The sequence below is a fragment of the Triticum dicoccoides genome, chromosome 6B (assembly GCF_002162155.2).
Source record: "Triticum dicoccoides isolate Atlit2015 ecotype Zavitan chromosome 6B, WEW_v2.0, whole genome shotgun sequence".
Classification (NCBI taxonomy): domain Eukaryota; kingdom Viridiplantae; phylum Streptophyta; class Magnoliopsida; order Poales; family Poaceae; genus Triticum; species Triticum dicoccoides.
In genome coordinates, this window is record NC_041391.1 from 580252698 (window position 1) to 580273852 (window position 21155).

Consider the following 21155-nt stretch of genomic DNA (forward strand, 5'->3'; position numbering starts at 1 on the left):
GTAGGTATGGTGGTTGTTTTGAGAAAGATATAATGAGGCTTATGTGTGATAGAGCATATCATATCACGGGGTTTGGATGCATCGGCAAAGTTTGCACTGACTCTCGAGGTGAGAAAGGGCAATGCACGGTACCGAAGAGGCTAGCAATGATGGAAAGGTAAAAGTGCGTATAATCCATGGACTCACATTAGTCATAAAGAACTCATATACTTATTGCAAAAGTTTATTAGCCCTCGAAGCAAAGTACTACTACGCATGCCCCTAGGGGGATAGATTGGTAGGAAAAGACCATCGCTCGTCCCCGACTGCCACTCATAAGGAAGACAACCAAAGAAACACCCCATGCTTTAAATTTGTCACACAACGGTTACCATACGTGCATGCTACGGGACTTGCTAACCTCAACACAAGTGTCTCTACAATCCACAACCACCCACTAGCATAACTCTAATATCACCATCTTTATATTGCAAAACTATTGCAAGGAATCAAACATATCATATTCAGCGATCTACAAGTTTATGTAGGATTTTATGACTAACCATGTGAATGACCAATTCCTGTCATCTCTCTAAATAGATATAAATGAAGCAAGAGAGTTTCATTCTTTCTATAAAAGATATGCCCACGCTCTAACAAATATAAATGAAGCAAAAGAGCATTCTACAAATGGCGGTTTTCTATGTGAAGAGAAACAGGCAATCCAAATTTCAAACGATATACGTGAAGCACATGAAGCATTCCATAAAGCCATACTCAAAAGATTTAAGTGAAGTGCAATGCGCATTCTATAAATCAACCAAGGAATATCTCATACCAGCATGGTGCATAAAAAAATGAAAACTAAATGCAAAAGACGCTCCAAGACTTGCACATATCACATGAACGAAACGAATCCGAAAACATACCGATACTTGTTGAAGAAAGAGGGGATGCCTTCCGGGGCATCCCCAAGCTTAGACGCTTGAGTCTCTTTGAATATTTACTTGGGGTGCCTTGGGCATCCCCAAGCTTGAGCTCTTGCCTCTCTTCCTTTTCCTCATATCGAGACCTCCTCGATTAGACACTTCATCCACACAAAACTTCAACAGAAAACTCGGTAAGATCCGTTAGTATAATGAAGCAAATCACCACTCTAAGTACTGTTGCAAACCAATTCATATTTTGTTTTTGCATTGTGTCTACTGTAATATAACTTTTTCATGTCTTAATCCACTAATATAAATTGATAGATTCATCAAAACAAGCAAACTATGCATCAAAAAACAGAATCTGTCAAAAATAGAACAGTCTGTAGCAATCTGAACATTCACAATACTTATGTTACCCCAAAACTTCTACCAAAATTAGGAAAAATAACCCATTTGTACAGAAATACAATGCAAAAGGAGTCAGAACCATTTGACGTTCCAGTTAAAAATGTAAAATCTAGCACTACAGCCAAAGTTTCTGTCCTCCACCGTACAAACCAACAAGCATTGTAAACATTCTAAAGGCAAACCTTGGCACATTATTTTTATAATACAATGGAATTGTACAAGGGGATAATTATTTTTGATGAAAAGTTTCTGTAATCAAGATTCACAAAGTTTCGTGAGCATGAACAAAGTTCAAGGCTAGCTCCCACTTCAACAATGCTTGTCTCTCTCACTTTCACTTTCCTTTTTGAAAAGTTTTGGTTTTCACTCTTTATTTTTTTTGTTTTTAAACTATATAAAAGCACTCAACAGAAATAAATGACTCTCTAAAACTTCGGGTTGTCTCCCTGGCAGCGCTTTCTTTAAAGCCGTTAAGCTAGGCATATAGTGCTCAAGTAATGGATTCACCCGGATCCCAAGGTATATCAAAGCCAATTTTAATTAACAATGATTTGTAATTTAGTAGTGAGCACAAAGTAACATATATCATGCAACAACGAAGTCTAACTATCTTCCTATGCATCGGCATGTCATAAAAGAACAATCCATGCACACCAAATAAAGGCCAATGCATAGTATAAGCAGTTTCTTGCAATTATATCGTGTTGGAAACATAAAGAGGCAGAGATGTAGTTCCTCTCTCATAATAATTGCAAGTAGGAGCAGCAAGCACATGCATATTATATCTATCAAAATCATCATGTGCAACGGTAAAAGGCAACCATCAACATAATCCTTAATAAGCACAAACTTCTCCAATATAGTGTAGTTTGGAGAATTCAAAGAGATAATAGGACTATCATGCGTGGGTGCAATAGCAACAATTTCATGTTTAACATAAGGGACTATAGCAAGTTCATCTCCATAAGCATAATTCATATTGGCATCTTGGCCACAAGCATAGCAAGCATCATCAAAATGGGATATTTCAAGAGAATCAATGGGACCATAGCAATCATCATAGCAATCATCCTTCGGTAAGCACGAAGGGGAATTAAACAATGTATGAGTTGAAGAGTTACTCTCATTAGAAGGTGGGCACGGGTGATCAATCTGCTCTTCCTCCTTTTGTTCTTCGCTCTCCTCATCATCTTTTTCATCCAATAAGCTCACAGTTTCATCAATTTCTTCTTCCATAGCTTCCTGCAAAATATTAGTCTCTTTTTGGACAGCGGAGACTTTCTCAATAAATGCATTAATATAGTAATTGTATTCATAATTTTCATAGGAATACCTAAGTATAGCAAGATTTTCAGGCCTATAAACATCATCATCTAAAGCTTCATACTTTTCAAACAAAGATTCAATTTCATAAGCAGCCTTAAAAGCAACAAATTCTTCAATTTGTTCAACATCACAGTAATCATATACTCCCTCCGTTCCTAAATATAAGGTGTATTAGTTTTTCAAAAAGTCAACTGTTGTCTATGTTTGACCAACTTTATAGCAAAATATATAAATATTTATAATACTAAATATATAAAGTGTAAAAATATAGTTCATGATGAATCTACTGATAATGATTTGGTATTCTAGATATTGATATTTTTGTCTATAAACTTGGTCAAACTTAGAGAAGTTTGACTTTTTGAAAAAATAATACACCTTATATTGAGGAACGGAGGGAGTATACCATTAGCATAAGAAGCTAAGGTTTCATTCTCATTAAATTTGCATGAAAAGGGAAGATGTGGATCCTTCATCCTAGAGCAACAAGTAATATCATATCTCAAGCATAGATACCGAGCATACCAACACAACATAGTAAATTGATCCCATAATAGTTTCCCTTTTTGTGTCAAGCAATAATCCCTAAAGTATTCACGTTGATCCAACGTGTCTCCCATTATAAAGTTGAATGGGGTTTTCTCAGGATTATCAAAGTAGTACATAATATCTTCCAAAAAGTGAGAATTGAGGGTTTTAGGAGTTACCCCATCTCTATGAGTAGCAAGTACACCTAATTTTTTTGGTATTTCGTGTTCCATATCCATAACTAAAGATAGTGAACAACTTAGAACATCAAATAAAAATTACATAGTGATAAAGCAAACAAGCACACACGAGAATATTCACCCCACGCTATGACTCCCCGACAACGGCGCCAGAAAAAGGTCTTGATAACCCGCAAGTATACGGATAGTTGTAGCCTCTTTCGATAAGTAAGAGTGTCGAACCCAACGAGGAGCTAAAGGTAGAACAAATACTCTCTCAAGTCCTATCGGCCACTGATATGACTCTACGCATGCTTGACGTTCGCTTTACCTAGAACAAGTATGAAACTAGAAGTACTTTGTAGGTGTTGTTTGATAGCTTTGCAAGATAATAAAGAAAGCGTAAATGAAAAGTAGGGGCTGTTTAGATAAAGATGCAAATAAAGTAAATATAGCGAGTGTGGAAAAATGGTGGTAGGATTTGTGGAATTGTCCCTAAGCAATTGACTATGTTACTAGACCGGTAATCACTATTGCAATTCTATTTGAGGGAGAAGCATAAGCTAACATACTTTCTCTACTTGGATCATATGCACTTATGATTGGAACTCTAGCAAGCATCCGCAACTACTAAAGATTCATTAAGGTAAAATCCAACCGTAGCATTAAAGTATCAAGTCCCCTTTATTCCATACGCAAACAACCTACTTACTCGGGTCTGTGCTTCTATCACTCACGCCACCCACCATAAGCAAATCATAAACATATTGCAAACCCTACAGCGGGAATCCCTAACGCTTGCGCGACACGGAGAGCACCATAGGACAACACGAATAATAAAACATGCAACTTAAACCAATCATAGCAATTCATCAATCACTGATGGACAACGAAAATCTACTCAGACATCATAGGATGGCAACACATCATTGGATAATAATATGAAGCATAAAGCACCATGTTCAAGTAGAGGGTACAACGGGATGCGGGAGAGTGGACCGCTGAATATAGAAGGGGGAAGGTGATGGAGATGTTGGTGAAGATGACGGCGGTGTTGGTGTAGATCGCGGTGATGATGATGGCCCCCGGCGGTGTTCCGGCGCCACTGGAAGCAAGGGGGAGAGAGACTCCCTTCTTATTCTTCTTCCTTGACCTCCTCCCTAGATGGGAGAAGGGTTTCCCCTCTAGTCCTTGGCTCCCATGGCGTGGGAGGTGCGAGAGCCCCTCCGAGATTGGATCTATCTCTCTGTTTCCGCGTTCTCAGATTCTACCCCTTTACCGTTTCTTTAATATCCGGAGATCCGTAACTCCGATTGGGGTGAATCTTTCGCCAAGATTTTTCTCATAAAATTAGCTTTCTTGCAGCAAAAGAAGGGCATCAACCTCCTTACGGGTGGCCCATGAGAGTGCCAGGCGCGCCCAAGGGGTGTGGGCGCGCCCCCTGTCTTGTGGCCACCTTGGACACCGTTTCGCGTTGATTCTTCCTCCGGAAAATCCCAAATATTCCAAAATAATTCTCCGTCCATTTTTATCCCGTTTGGACTCCGTTTGATATTGGTTTTCTGCGAAACATAAAACATGCAACAAACAGGAACTGGCACTGGGCATTGGATCAATATGTTAGTCTCAAAATAGTATAAAAAGTTGCCAAAAGTATATGAAAGTTGAAAAATTATAGATACGACGGAGACGTATCACCCGCCAGCCATCCTCCCCGCCCGCTGCCGCCGCAAACCATCCTCATCGTCCGCCGCCACCTCGCTCTCGCATCCACACCCACGCTCGCGATTTCCCCCTCCCTGCTTCTGTTGCCGACGCGCGTCCTCTCCGTCAGCTCCCTCTCGCCGCCCCGACACCCGTTCTTCTATAGCTAGGAGGGAAGCAACCTGGTGCTCGCGCTGCTACTCCCAAGTAGAGTTCGCCGCATCACATTCACCAAGTGGAGGCCCCGTTGAGCTCTCTGTGTCATCATCATTCTGCGGAGTGGACGACGCTGCTTGCACGTCTGCTTCACATGGAGGAGCGCGCCATTGCCATCGATGTGAGATGGGGTCGTCGTTGACGTGTCGCGGGAGTGGGAGAGCGAGATCTGGTCCAGGCGGACGGGGACGAAAATGAGTCGACATCTGTAACATCCCAAGCATCACACTATAGTAATCCCTTATGATCAGTGCCAAGCCATCTTGATTTACAAATCTTAATCATGTTGGGATAATATCTCAACTCAAGTCCCTTCTCTCAATTCTATTCAAATTCAAAGTGAAATTTGAAGTTGCACAAAACTTGCTAGAAAAATGTTCATCATTTAGCCAAATTCCATAACATTTAATTGTTAAGGAAAACAACATGACCATTGAGCTAAGATGGACAGTAGCAATTATTTCATTGCAACTTCAGCATTTTTGAATGCCATTTTATTTGTGAAAAATGTAAATCACATCCCCTGTCCTCCAAACTTTTTTCGGCACTGACTAAAAATGCCTTGGATTTTATGGGCCCAGTTCCATGATTTATTTAAGATATTTGGATGCCCAATCAACTTCCTTTCTCTCTCTGTTTATTAAACAAAAGAAAAACAGAAAAGAGAAAAGATAGAACAGGAGAAAGCCCATACATGCGCTACAGCCAGCTAGCTACAGTTGCCGGCCCAGCCCAGCCGGTCGTCTCCCCTCTGACTCTCCCTCTTGCGTGTCGCCATGGCCGCGCATGATTCCTTCCTCGCCAGTCGGATTCTCGACACGGAGGCGCTACAGGAACATGAGGAGGAGGATAAGACTCAGCTCACCCCATGCAGAACCCTAGAACGCCCATTCCTCCCCCTCGCCTCATCCTCTTCGTTTCGTGGTAGCCACCAAAAGCAGCCACCACCGAACGCCATCGATCTCATGCTCTAAAGCCGCATCATGTTGCAAGCTATTGTCCAGGACGTTCGTCATCGTCGCCCTCATCGCCTCAGGGGACCGGATCGACCTGAGGAGCACCAAAACCGCGGATGGACTGCTTCTTCTTCCTCTGTCGCCGCAGCTTCACCGCCGTCGATCTGATCCCTTACTACTACTAAACCATCGACGGGACCCCATGCGCCCCCTAAGTAAGCTCCGCGTCCATCCCCTCTATTTTCGGTGTCGATTTCGACCTCTATATGCGGCCACCACCGTTGCCGAACCCACTGCCGCTCGGACTCGTCGCCGGCGAGGTTCCAATGAACCTATGGTCGGCGTGCGTACACCCACTGGCCTCCCGCACGCCTGTATCTCCCTCCTAGCTCGCCACCTCGCTCGATCTCGAGCTCCTGCGCCATAGCCGCACCCTACCGAGCTCGGGCCGTCTCCGTGGTCGCTGTCGTGCCCGCACGCCCCTAGTCGCGTCCGGCCACAGATGCCGCTTCCTGGCTGCGCCCATGCACGCGCCCGCCTGCGCGTGGCCGTGCCCCTGCTGTCGCCGCTCTGCCTGCACTGCTACTGCCTTAGCCGCCGCTGCACTCTGCTGCTGCTCCACTGCTACAGTAACATTCAGTTACTTAGCAGTAGCTAGCTTGGTTGGTGCTACGCTGACTGGCCCTCTGTACAGCCCCTAAACAACAACTGAACAACAATTAATATGAGTAAAATTCATGTGGGCAGGTAGTACACTTGACAAGGTTGAAAACATCCCATTGGACCAAATTCAAAAGATGTAAGGATTAAATCCTATGAAAATCACAAAATCCTATGTTCGTATATTTTAACAGTTTCTGGAATTAACTTAAAGTGGAACTTTTCAAATGCAGTTTCGATCAAGCAACTAAACTCTAACATGGATGTCAATGATACTATCATGTAGATCACAGAAAGATGATAAAAATGGTAAAGGGCACTAAGCCATAGGATGGACAAAACTACAGTAATAGCCTTCGGAATACAGCTAAGTGGCGTTAAAACTGAGCGATTCTCAGACAACCAATTGTCAGGAAATTCCAATTAACTATTTAAAACTTTGAAAAAACGTAGAAAAATGATCGCATGTCAGATAGAAAACTTTATATATGAAAGTTGCTCAGAATGACGAGACGAATCCGAATACGCCCTCCTCATACCTGTCACATGCCTATAGCATGATGAACATGGAACTTTCCCCTCCGTTTCATCTGTCCAATAATCACCCGGAGCTGGGAGAACACTACCGTATAATTTCCCGCTTCCACTAACCTGCACAGTACTGCATTAGGGCACCTCTCGAATAACGTGATGTCATGCTATGCTTCTGTGATTGCATTTGTCTGCCTTAATTTATTATTTCTCCCCCCTCCTCTCTCTCGATAGACCCCGAGACCGATGATGACCCGATGATCGTCTACCTCACCGAAGACCCGTTGGTGTCTGCAAAGCAACCAGGCAAGCAAACCCCCCATTGATCATTCTGATATCGCCCATTTCCTTCTCTCTTATGCTTGCATTGTAACTGCTACTACTTTTTGTATGATCCTGTTGGAAACATGCCCTAGAGGCAATAATAAAAGGATTATTATTATATTTCCTTGTTCATGATAATTGTCTTTTATTCATACTATAATCGTATTATCTAGAAATCGTAATACAGGTGTGAATACATAGACCACAATACGTCCCTAGTAAGCCTCTAGTTGACTAGCTCGTTGGTCAACAGATAGTCATGGTTTCCTGATTATGGACATTAGATGTCGTTGACAACGAGATCACATCATTAGGAGAATGATGTGATGGACAAGACCCAATCCTAAGCATAGCACAAGATCGTGTAGTTCGTTTTGCTAGAGCTTTTCCAATGTCAAGTATCTCTTCCTTAGACCATGAGATCGTGTAACTCCCGGATACCATAGGAGTGCTTTGGGTGTACCAAACGTCACAACGTAATTGGGTGACTATAAAGGTGCACTACAGGTATCTCCGAAAGTGTCTGTTGGGTTGACACGGATCGAGACTGGGATTTGTCACTCCGTATGACGGAGAGGTATCTTTGGGCCCACTCGATAATGCATCATCATAATGAGCTCAAAGTGACCAAGTGTTTGGTCACGGGATCATGCATTACGGTACGAGTAAAGTGACTTGCCGGTAACGAGACTGAACGAGGTATTGGGATACCGACGATCGAGTCTCGGGCATGTAACGTACCGATTGACAAAGGGAATAGTATACGGGGTTGCTTGAATCCTCGACATCGTGGTTCATCCGATGACATCATCGAGGAGCATGTGGGAGCCAACATGGGTATCCAGATCCCGCTGTTGGTTATTGACCGGAGAGCCGTCTCGGTCATGTCCGCGTGTCTCCCGAACCCGTAGGGTCTACACACTTAAGGTTCGGTGACGCTAGGGTTATTAGGAAGACTTGTATGTGATTACCGAATGTTGTTCGGAGTCCCGGATGAGATCTCGGACGTCACGAGGAGTTTTGGAAGGGTCCGGAGGTAAAGATTTATATATGGGAAGTTGTCATGCGGACACCGGAAAGTTTCGGGGGCATATCGGTATTGTACCAGGGCCACCGGAGGGGTTCCGGGGGTCCATCGGGAGGGGCCACCCCTCTTGGTGGGCCACATGGGCCACATGGGGCAGGGAACCAGCCCCTGGAGGGCTGGGCGCGCCCCCCCTTGGGCCCATGCGCCTAGGGTTTGGGGGGGAACCCTAAAGGGGGCGCACCCCCTTTGCTTGGGGGGCAAGCCCCCTCCCTGGCCGCCGCCCCCCCTCTAGATCTTATCTAGAGGGGGCCGACCCCCTTCCCCCTTCCCCTATAAATAGAGGGGTGAGGGGAGGGCTGAACACCTAATCCAAGGCGCAGCCCCTCCCCTCCCCAACACCTCTCCTCCTCCGTTGTGCGCTTGGCGAAGCCCTGTCGGAGTACTGCCTCTCCACCATCATCACGCCGTCGTGCTGCTGCTGGAGCCTTCTTCCTCAATCTCTCCTTCCCCCTTGCTGGATCAAGAAGGAGGAGACATCGTCCGTACCGTACGTGTGTTGAACGCGGAGGTGCTGTCCGTTCAGCACTTGGTCATCGGTGATTTGAATCACGGCGAGTACGACTCCATCATCACCGTTCCCTTGAACGCTTCCGCACGCGATCTACAAGTGGTATGTAGATTCAATCTCTCTCCCATGACTCATTGCTTAGACGAACTCATAGATGGATCTTGGTGAAACCGTAGGAAAAATTTTAATTTTCTGCAACGTTCCCCAACAGTGGCATCATGAGCTAGGTCTATGCGTAGTTCTCTATTGCACGAGTAGAACACAATTTTGTTGTGGGCGTAGATCTTGTCAACTTGCTTGCCGCTACTAGTCTTTTCTTGCTTCAACGGTATTGTGGGATAAAGCGGCCCGAACCGACCTTACACGTACGCTTACGTGAGACAGGTTCCACCGACTGACATGCACTAGTTGCATAAGGTGGCTAGCGGGTGTCTGTCTCTCCTACTTTAGTTGGAGCAGATTAGATGAAAAGGGTCCTTATGAAGGGTAAATAGAAGTTGAAAAAATCACGTTGTGGTTATTCGTAGGTAAGAAAACATTCTTGCTAGAACCCAATTGCAGCCACGTAAAAGATGCAACAACAATTAGAGGACGTCTAACTTGTTTTTGCAGCAATTGTCATGTGATGTGATATGGCCAGAAGTTGTGATGAATGATGAATGATATATTGTGATGTATGAGATCATGTTCTTGTAATAGGAATCACGACTTGCATGTCAATGAGTATGACAACCGGCAGGAGCCATAGGAGTTGTCTTTATTCTTTGTATGACCTGCGTGTCATTGAAGAACGCCATGTAAATTACTTTACTTTATTGCTAAACGCGTTAGCCATAGAAGTAGAAGTAGTCGTTGGCGTGACAACTTCATGAAGACACGATAATGGAGATCATGATGATGGAGATCATGGTGTCATGCCGGTGATGAAGATGATCATGGAGCCCCGAAGATGGAGATCAGAGGAGCTATATGATATTGGCCATATCATGTCACTATTATATAATTGCATGTGATGTTTATTATGTTTATGCATCTTGTTTACTTAGAACGACGGTAGTAAATAAGATGATCCCTTATAATAATTTCAAGAAAGTGTTCCCCCTAACTGTGCACCGTTGCTAAAGTTCGTCGTTTCGAAGCACCACGTGATGATCGGGTGTGATAGATCCTTACGTTCACATACAACGGGTGTAAGACAGATTTACACATGCAGAACACTTAGGGTTAACTTGACGAGCCTAGCATGTACAGACATGGCCTCGGAACACAGAGACCGAAAGGTCGAACATGAGTCGTATGGAAGATACGATCAACATGGAGATGTTCATCGATGATGACTAGTCCGTCTCACGTGATGATCGGACACGGCCTAGTCGACTCGGATCGTGTAACACTTAGATGACTAGAGGGATGTCTAATCTAAGTGGGAGTTCATTAAATAATTTGATTACATGAACTTAATTATCATGAACTTAGTCTAAAACTTTTGCAAAATATGTCTTGTAGATCAAATGGCCAACGCTCATGTCAACATGAACTTCAACGCATTCCTAGAGAAAACCAAGCTGAAAGATGATGGCAGCAACTATTCAGACTGGGTCCGGAACCTGAGGATCATCCTCATAGCAGCCAAGAAAGATTATGTCCTAGAAGCACCGCTAGGTGAAGCACCCATCCCAGAGAACCAAGACATTATGAATGCTTGGCAGTCACGTGCTGATGATTACTCCCTCGTTCAGTGTGGCATGCTTTACAGCTTAGAACCGGGGCTCCAAAAGCGTTTTGAGAAGCACGGAGCATATGAGATGTTCGAGGAGCTGAAAATGGTTTTCCAAGCTCATGCCCGGGTCGAGAGATATGAAGTCTCCGACAAGTTCTATAGTTGCAAGATGGAGGAAAACAATTCTGTCAGTGAGCACATACTCAAAATGTCTGGGTTGCACAACCGCCTGTCCCAGTTGGAGATCAATCTCCCGGAAGAGGCGGTCATTGATAGAATCCTTCAGTCGCTCCCACCAAGCTACAAGAGCTTTGTGTTGAACTACAATATGCAGGGGATGGTGAAGACCATTCCTGAAGTATTCTCAATGCTGAAGTTAGCAGAGGTTGAAATCAAGAAAGAACATCAAGTGTTGATGGTCAATAAAACCACTAAGTTCAAGAAGGGCAAGGGTAAGAAGAACTTCAAGAAGGACGGCAAAGATGTTGCCGCACCCGGTAAGCCAATTGCTGGGAAGAAGTCAAAGAATGGACCCAAGCCTGAGACTGAGTGCTTTTATTGCAAAGGGAAGGGTCACTGGAAGCGGAACTGCCCCAAATACTTAGCGGACAAGAAGGCCGGCAACACTAAAGGTATATTTGATATACATGTAATCGATGTGTACCTTACCAGTACTCGTAGTAACTCATGGGTATTTGATACCGGTGCCGTTGCTCACATTTGTAACTCACAGCAGGAGCTGCGGAATAAGCGGAGACTGGCGAAGGACGAGGTGACGATGCGCGTCGGGAATGGTTCCAAGGTCGATGTGATCGCCATCGGCACGCTACCTCTACATTTACCCACGGGATTAGTTATGAACCTCAATAATTGTTATTTAGTGCCAAGTTTGAGCATGGACATTGTATCTGGATCTCGTTTGATACGAGATGGCTACTCATTTAAATCCGAGAATAATGGTTGTTCTATTTATATGAGAGATATGTTTTATGGTCATGCCCCGATGGTCAATGGTTTATTCTCAATGAATCTCGAACGTAATGTTACACATATTCATAGTGTGAATACCAAAAGATGTAAAGTTGATAACGATAGTCCCACATACTTGTGGCACTGCCGCCTTGGTCACATTGGTGTCAAGCGCATGAAGAAGCTCCATGCTGATGGACTTTTAGAGTCTCTAGATTATGAATCATTTGACACATGCGAACCATGCCTCATGGGCAAAATGACCAAGACCCCGTTCTCCGGAACAATGGAGCGAGCAACCAACTTATTGGAAATCATACATAGTGATGTGTGTGGTCCAATGAGCGTTGAGGCTCGCGGAGGATATCGTTATGTTCTCACTCTCACTGATGACTTGAGTAGATATGGGTATGTCTACTTGATGAAACACAAGTCTGAGACCTTTGAAAAGTTCAAGGAATTTCAGAATGAAGTAGAGAATCAACGTGACCGAAAGATAAAATTCTTACGATCGGATCGTGGAGGAGAATATTTAAGTCACAAATTTGGTACACACTTAAGAAAATGTGGAATCGTTTCACAACTCACGCCGCCTGGAACACCTCAGCGTAACGGTGTGTTCGAACATCGTAATCGCACTCTATTGGATATGGTGCGATCTATGATGTCTCTTACCGATTTACCGCTATCATTTTGGGGATACGCTCTAGAGACAACTACATTCACTTTAAATAGGGCACCGTCTAAATCTGTTGAGACGACACCGTATGAATTATGGTTTGGGAATAAACCTAAGCTGTCGTTTCTAAAAGTTTGGGGATGCGATGCTTATGTCAAGAAACTTCAACCTGAAAAGCTCGAACCCAAGTCGGAAAAATGCGTCTTCATAGGATACCCTAAGGAAACCATTGGGTATACCTTCTACTTAAGATCCGAGGGCAAGATCTTTGTTGCCAAGAACGGATCCTTTCTGGAAAAAGAGTTTCTCTCGAAAGGAGTAAGTGGGAGGAAAGTAGAACTCGATGAAGTACTACCTCTTGAACCGGAAAGTAGTGCAGCTCAGGAAAACGTTCATGTGGTGCCTACACCGACTGGAGAGGAAATTAATGATGATGATCAAGGTACTTCTGATCAAGTTGCTACTAAACTTCGTAGGTCCACAAGGACACGTTCCACACCAGAGTGGTATGGCAACCCTGTCCTGGAAATCATGTTGTTAGACAACAGTGAACCTTTGAACTATGAAGAAGCGATGGCGGGCCCAGATTCCAACAAATGGCTAGAAGCCATGAAATCCGAGATAGAATCCATGTATGAAAACAAAGTATGGACTTTGACTGACTTGCCCGATGATCGGCGAGCGATAGAAAACAAATGGATCTTTAAGAAGAAGACGGACGCGGATGGTAATGTCACCATCTATAAAGCTCGACTTGTCGCTAAGGGTTATCGGCAAGTTCAAGGGATTGACTACGATGAGACTTTCTCTCCCGTAGCGAAGCTTAAGTCCGTCCGAATCATGTTAGCAATTGCCGCATACTATGATTATGAGATATGGCAGATGGACGTCAAAACGGCATTCCTTAACGGGCATCTTAAGGAAGGACTGTATATGATGCAGCCGGAGGGTTTTGTCGATCCTAAGAATGCTAACAAAGTATGCAAGCTCCAGCGATCCATTTATGGGTTGGTGCAAGCATCTCGGAGTTGGAACATTCGCTTTGATGAGATGATCAAAGCGTTTGGGTTTATGCAGACTTATGGAGAAGCCTGCGTTTACAAGAAAGTGAGTGGGAGCTCTGTAGCATTTCTCATATTATATGTAGATGACATACTTTTGATGGGAAATGATATAGAATTCTTGGACAACATAAAGGCCTACTTGAATAAGTGTTTTTCAATGAAGGACCTTGGAGAAGCTGCATATATATTAGGCATCAAGATCTATAAGGATAGATCAAGACGCCTCATAGGTCTTTCACAAAGCACATACCTTGATAAGATTTTGAAGAAGTTCAAAATGGATCAGTCCAAGAAAGGGTTCTTGCATATACTGCAAGGTGTGAGATTGAGTTCAGCTCAATGCCCGACCACGGCAAAAGATAAAGAAGAGATGAGCGTCATCCCCTATGCCTCAGCCATAGGATCTATTATGTATGCCATGCTGTGTACCAGACCTGATGTAAACCTTGCCGTAAGTTTGGTAGGAAGGTACCAAAGTAATCCCGGCAAGGAACACTGGACATCGGTTAAGAATATCCTGAAGTACCTGAAAAGGACAAAGGACATGTTTCTCGTTTATGGAGGTGACGAAGAGCTCGTCGTAAAGGGTTACGTCGAAGCTAGCTTCGACACAGATCTGGATGACTCTAAGTCACAAACCAGATACGTGTATATGTTGAATGGTGGAGCAGTAAGCTGGTGCAGCTGCAAGCAGAGCGTAGTGGCGGGATCTACATGTGAAGCGGAATACATGGCAGCCTCGGAGGCAGCGCATGAAGCAATTTGGGTGAAGGAGTTCATCACCGACCTAGGAGTCATACCCAATGCATCGGGGCCGATCAAACTCTTCTGTGACAATACTGGAGCTATTTCCCTTGCCAAGGAGCCCAGGTTTCACAAGAAGACCAGGCACATCAAGCGTCGCTTCAACTCCATCCGTGAAAATGTTCAAGATGGAGACATAGATATTTGCAAAGTACATACGGATCTGAATGTCGCAGATCCGTTGACTAAACCTCTCTCGCGAGCAAAACATGAACAACACCAGAACTCTATGGGTGTTCGATTCATCACAATGTAACTAGATTATTGACTCTAGTGCAAGTGGGAGACTGTTGGAAATATGCCCTAGAGGCAATAATAAAAGGATTATTATTATATTTCCTTGTTCATGACAATTGTCTTTTATTCATGCTATAATTGTATTATCCGGAAATCGTAATACACGTGTGAATACATAGACCACAATACGTCCCTAGTAAGCCTCTAGTTGACTAGCTCTTTGGTCAACAGATAGTCATGGTTTCCTGACTATGAACATTAGATGTCGTTGACAACGGGATCACATCATTAGGAGAATGATGTGATGGACAAGACCCAATCCTAAGCATAACACAAGATCGTGTAGTTCGTTTTGCTAGAGCTTTTCCAATGTCAAGTATCTCTTCCTTAGACCATGAGATCGTGTAACTCCCGGATACCGTAGGAGTGCTTTGGGTGTACCAAACGTCACAACGTAACTGGGTGACTATAAAGGTGCACTATAGGTATCTCCGAAAGTGTCTGTTGGGTTGACACGGATCGAGACTGGGATTTGTCACTCCGTATGACGGAGAGGTATCTCTAGGCCCACTCGGTAATGCATCATCATAATGAGCTCAAAGTGACCAAGTGTTTGGTCACGGGATCATGCATTACGGTACGAGTAAAGTGACTTGCCGGTAACGAGACTGAACGAGGTATTGGGATACCGACGATCGAGTCTCGGGCATGTAACGTACCGATTGACAAAGGGAATAGTATACGGGGTTGCTTGAATCCTCGACATCGTGGTTCATCCGATGACATCATCGAGGAGCATGTGGGAGCCAACATGGGTATCCAGATCCCGCTGTTGGTTATTGACCGGAGAGCCGTCTCGGTCATGTCTGCGTGTCTCCCGAACCCGTAGGGTCTACACACTTAAGGTTCAGTGACGCTAGGGTTATTAGGAAGACTTGTATGTGATTACCGAATGTTGTTCGGAGTCCCGGATGAGATCCCGAACGTCACGAGGAGTTCCTGAAGGGTCCAGAGGTAAAGATTTATATATGGGAAGTTGTCATGCGGACACCAGAAAGTTTCGGGGGCATATCGGTATTGTATCGGGGCCACCTGAGGGGTTCTGGGGGTCCACCGGGAGGGGCCACCCCTCTTGGTGGGCCACATGGGCCGCATGGGGCAGGGAACCAGCCCCTGGAGGGCTGGGCGCGCCCCCCCTTGGGCCCATGCGCCTAGGGTTTGGGGAGGGGGGGAAACCTAAAGGGGGCGCACCCCCTTTGCTTGGGGGGCAAGCCCCCTCCCTGGCCACCGCCCCCCCTCTAGATCTTATCTAGAGGGGGCCGGCCCCCTTCCCCCTTCCCCTATAAATAGAGGGGTGAGGGGAGGGCTGAACACCTGATCCAAGGCGCAGCCCCTCCCCTCCCCAACACCTCTCCTCCTCCGTTGTGCGCTTGGCGAAGCCCTGTCGGAGTACTGCCTCTCCACCATCATCACGCCGTCGTGTTGCTGCTGGAGCCTTCTTCCTCAACCTCTCCTTCCCCCTTGCTGGATCAAGAAGGAGGAGACGTCGTCCGTACCGTACGTGTGTTGAACGCGGAGGTGCTGTCCGTTCAGCACTTGGTCATCGGTGATTTGAATCACGGCGAGTATGACTCCATCACCATCATTCCCTTGAACGCTTCCGCACGTGATCTACAAGTGGTATGTAGATGCAATCTCTCTCCCATGACTCGTTGCTTAGACGAACTCATAGATGGATCTTGGTGAAACCGTAGGAAAAATTTTAATTTTCTGCAACGTTCCCCAACAGATCCTACCCTGATGCATAGCCTGCTTTTGTTACCTGCTTTCATACCTTACCTTCTTATTCTAAATTTCTTACTATAGGTTTGTCGGATTTAGGGTTCCCCAAACCCTTGATAGGTTTGAACTCTGGGGTGCGTGCGGAGATCTCAACCTACCCAACCTGCCTACTCGCGATCCTCACAGCCTAGCGCGTCAAGCTCAAAGGGACAGAGAGACACAACAATTTATCCTGGTTCAGACCACCTTGCGGTGTAATACCCTACTCCAGCTTTGTGGTGGATTGCCTCGATGGGTTGAGGATGAACTAGTATAGTGGATGAACAACCTCAGGAGGTGAGGTGTTCTTGAGCTCGGGTGAGCTGGTGAAGTGGTGAGAGAGGAACGGATCTCATCCCCCTCTATGGTGGTGGCTAAGTCCTATTTATAGTGGCCTTGCTCCTCTTTGCAAATGTTGGTGGGAAGGGACCCCACAACGGCCAGATTTGAAGGGGGAGAAGAAGTACACCCTATCCTGAATAAAGTGGTCTTCGCCTGCAAAAGCCTCTAGTCGTGACGCTGCGGTGGGCTCAGCGATGACCTCCGTCCTGCCGTCCTGGCGGTCTTGGTCTTGTTGCACCAGAATGGAAACCTTTGGCTGATTCCTCGGGACTCCGCGCTTGCTACTTGCCTCCTTTGCGCCAAAGGGGAAATTGGTACTCTGCGCCCGCTGGCGCCCGCCTGGCCTTGGTCGTCATGGCTCATGTCAGCTAAATCTCATGAGGTGTACCTTGCATAGAAGTCTCCGCTCCTCGGGAGTCAGCCTGAGGAGGTCGATCCCCTTGGAGGTCTTGACGTCGCTCACCTCGCGAGGCTTGGTCCCTTGCGAGGGTTTTGAGTTGTTGATGCTGAAGCTGGGCCGTACCAGGCTGTCAATGGAGCCGCGCAGTGAGCCGGAGGCAGGCAAGTCTGGGTACCTCCGTATCCAGAACACCGATAGTAGCCCCCGGACCCAAGGCGCGCTCTGACTTGGTTTCTAGGCGAAGCCCAAGGGTAAGTGCGGAGCACCATGGGCCCTAACCGCCTGTGGCCTTGAACGACATGTGGCGATCGATGGGACGTGGGCGTCTCCACTTCCCCATGCTGCGTCGGCAACCATTTGACTTGACAAGTCGATGCTGCATGCAGAAAATCATCATTACACGAGGTCGTGGAGGCCGGCAGTTGGCCTCCCTCCAGCTATAAATGAGGGAAGGGGTAGAGCCCGTCTTGCTCATCTCTTCCTCCATCTTCTCGCTACTCGCCCCTTCTCCTTCTCCATCTTGCTGTAGCATCCATGGCGCCACCGCGGAGGTTCTCGGCTGCTGAGAAGGGAAAAGACCCCAAGGAGTGGCCAGCTTCCCCACCACCCAAGAGAGGCCGCGCCCGGCCCTGCAAGCACGCCACGACCCCAGCGATGGCTCCTAGGGGTGCAGGCGTGCATCTCCAAGGTCCGGCATCTCCGTCGGCGCCCCTGGTGGTACTTCTTCTCGCGGTGGGGGCCACGGGCCCCGGGGCAGCCCCCACGGCGAAGGGAGGCACGTCGTGGTTGCGTGCCCTCCTCGACCATGCTTCTTCTCGCTAGACGTCCTCCCCGAGTTTGTGGTGTGGTCAGAGAGGCCTGCCGGCACCTCGCGGCACTTCTTCTCCAGCGAGCTGCCATCCTCGGGGATCGACGACCTCTGGTTGCAGGCTGACGGCTACTGCAGCAGGGCCTCTTTGGTGGGGACTGAGGTCGCCGGCACGGGCAACATGGTCCTGACCCGTGGCTGGCAGACGTTCGCCCACGCACGAGGCCTGAGCGGGACGTGCACCCTCCACTTCAAGTATGACGGCATGGTCACCCTCTTCGTGAGGGTGTTCAGGGAGGACGGCCACCGCGTTGGGTGCTGCCTAGAAGACAGCAGTGACGACGAGCTCGGCCTTGACATCAGCCACGCCGGTGATGAGGGTGAATTTGGCCTTGGCGACGTCCACTCCTCCTCCCGTAGTGGCAGCTCTTCCTCGGATGAGAGCTCGAGCAGCGGTGGCTACGACTAGCCTCCACACAGTCGAGCTCGGATCGAGGGTGGCGGTGGGTCATCTCGCCGCCATGCCCCGATGAAGCTAGAGGAAAGCCTGGCCTGAGCTCAGAGCCAACGAACTTGGACTCGAGACCTGCCACGGCCTCGGGCCACTTGCGGGTGAACTGGTGGAGTGCCAGGGGCATCTTGAGGCGCTTCTTGAGGATGCGGCGCTGGCGCTGGATCCGCACGCCCTTGGGCCACTTCTGTTTAACCTTTTCTTTCTTCTGCAATTCGAAAAAAGTAGGGTGCCCCGCTAGGGTGTGTAATGAACTATGGTAGTTATGCCCTTTTATGCAATGCTTATTATCTTAATGTTGTGCCATGATGTCTATACTCTAGGTAGGCAAGGGTAGGATAACTTAGCTTGACGTGTCTGTGGTGGCTTCCCACCTCACGAGGGCGAGGCCTTTGGCGCCTGGTGAAGCTCCCATTACTGGTGACTCGGGAGGAGCTTAAGGCCTCAGAACGTGTTGTAGATCCGCTGTAGAGCTGTTTAGAGAAAAAGAAAGCCTGTCTAGCACCTCATTCCCATTTGCGTGAGCCCCCTCTCATAGGTTAGCTGTGGCTTATTGCACCATGTCATGCTGCCTGAGGGGCATGGACATGATGGGGTGCTGATGCCCGTGAGCTTGATCGAGAGCTCCTCGCAAGGATAAAGCTGAAGCACTGGGGAAACGGGGTTCGGCGAGGTGTGGTCATGCGAGGGCGGGCCCATGAGCACACACCTGCCTAGCCCCCATGCGCGAGGAAGGGCGACGGGCAACTACCACACCTTCCTGGCCCAGGCTAAGAATGAACGAAATGAGAGAGGGAAAATCCAACTTGGTGGACCAAAGCACGAAAGCACAAACTCCATTAGAGACTACTAAAAGACTGCAAGCAACTTCGGAAAGCAAATGAACAGCCGCGTCTGGCACCTAGTCTAGTCTTCTCACCAGCGCGGAGCTAAGTGCTGCCACTAGGACGTGGGAGGGATCCCCCGTGAGGCCCCAGGGCGGCTCTCAGGAGACTTCGGGGCATGTATAGCCCCACTCATTATTACGTGAGAGTGTCACGAGCAGAGGCCTTCACAGGCCAGAGCCTTGCTTCATGGGTAGAACTTCCGGAGGTGCTGGATGTTCCAGGCGTTCTGGATGGGGACCCTGTCCTGTATCTCTAGGCATGCGGCGCCAGGCCTAGAGACACGGGCAATCCTAAACGGGCCCTCCCACATGGGAGAGATCTTGTGCAGCCCCTCCCTGGAGATCACCCACCTCAGGACGAGGTCACCCACCTCCAACGTCCTGGAGCGGACGCTGCGGCAGTGGTACCGCCGCAGCGCCTACTGGTACCTTGCCGCTCGGAGCGAGGCTTGACGGCGGCATTCCTGCCCCAGCATGAGATCCATCCCCCGTGTGGCGTCCTGAGGTGCCTCGTCGAACGCCAGGACCCGCGTGGAGTGATGCTTGACCTCGTGTGGGATAACCGCTTCAGCTCCGTAGACAAGGAAGAATGGCGTCTCTCCCGTTGGCTTGGTCGCGGTGGTGCGGATGGACCACATCACCGAGTGGAGCTCGTCGAGCCAGCCCCTGCAGCAGGCCTCAAGCTTCTTCTTGAAGGTCCTTGCCTTGAGGCCCCTCAAGACTTCGGCATTGGCGCGCTCAGCTTGGCCGTTGCTCCTGGGGTGTGCCACTGAGGGATAGCATATCTGTGTTCGGAGGTTAGCACATTATGTTTTGAAAAGGTTGCTAGTGAACTGCGAGTTGTTGTCGGTGATGATGCGGTTAGGGACCCCAAACCGGCTCACGAGGCCTTTGATGAACTTCACGGCTGATCCAGCTGGGATGGTGCAGACGACTGATGATGCGGTTAGGGACCCCAACCGGCTCACAAGGACTTTGATGAACTTGACGGCTAATCCAGCTGGGATGGAGCGGACGACTTCTACCTTCGCCCACATGGTGAACTTGTCGATGGCGACGTAAAAGTAGCGGTAGCCCCCTGGCGCTCGGGGAAACGGCCCCAAGATGTCCAGCCCCCAGACCATGAATGGCCATGTGAGCGGGATAGTCTGGAGGCCTTGCACGGGCTGGTGGATCTGCTTGGCGTGGAACTGGCATGCTTCACAGGAGCGCACCAGCTCGATGGCGTCGTTGAGTGTTGCGGGCCAATAGAACCCACTGCAGAATGCCTTTCCCACGAGGGTGCATGATGAAGAGTGGTGTCCGCAGTCCCCACATGTATGTCTGCTAGCAGGTCGAGCCCCTGCTCCCTGGAGATGCATCATAAGGAAACGTCATTGGGCCTTTTGCGGTACAACTCACCGTCACGGATGCAGTGCGCGCTGGCCTGATGAGCCACGTGTTCGGCATCCTCCTCCTTCTCCGGCAGGGTCCCTTGAAGTAGGTATGTCTTCAACTCCTCGGTCTAGCACCCCTCCTGAGGCTCGAGCGCGAGGAGCAGATAGGCCCCTGAGGGAGGGCCGCATGCTGGGGAGCC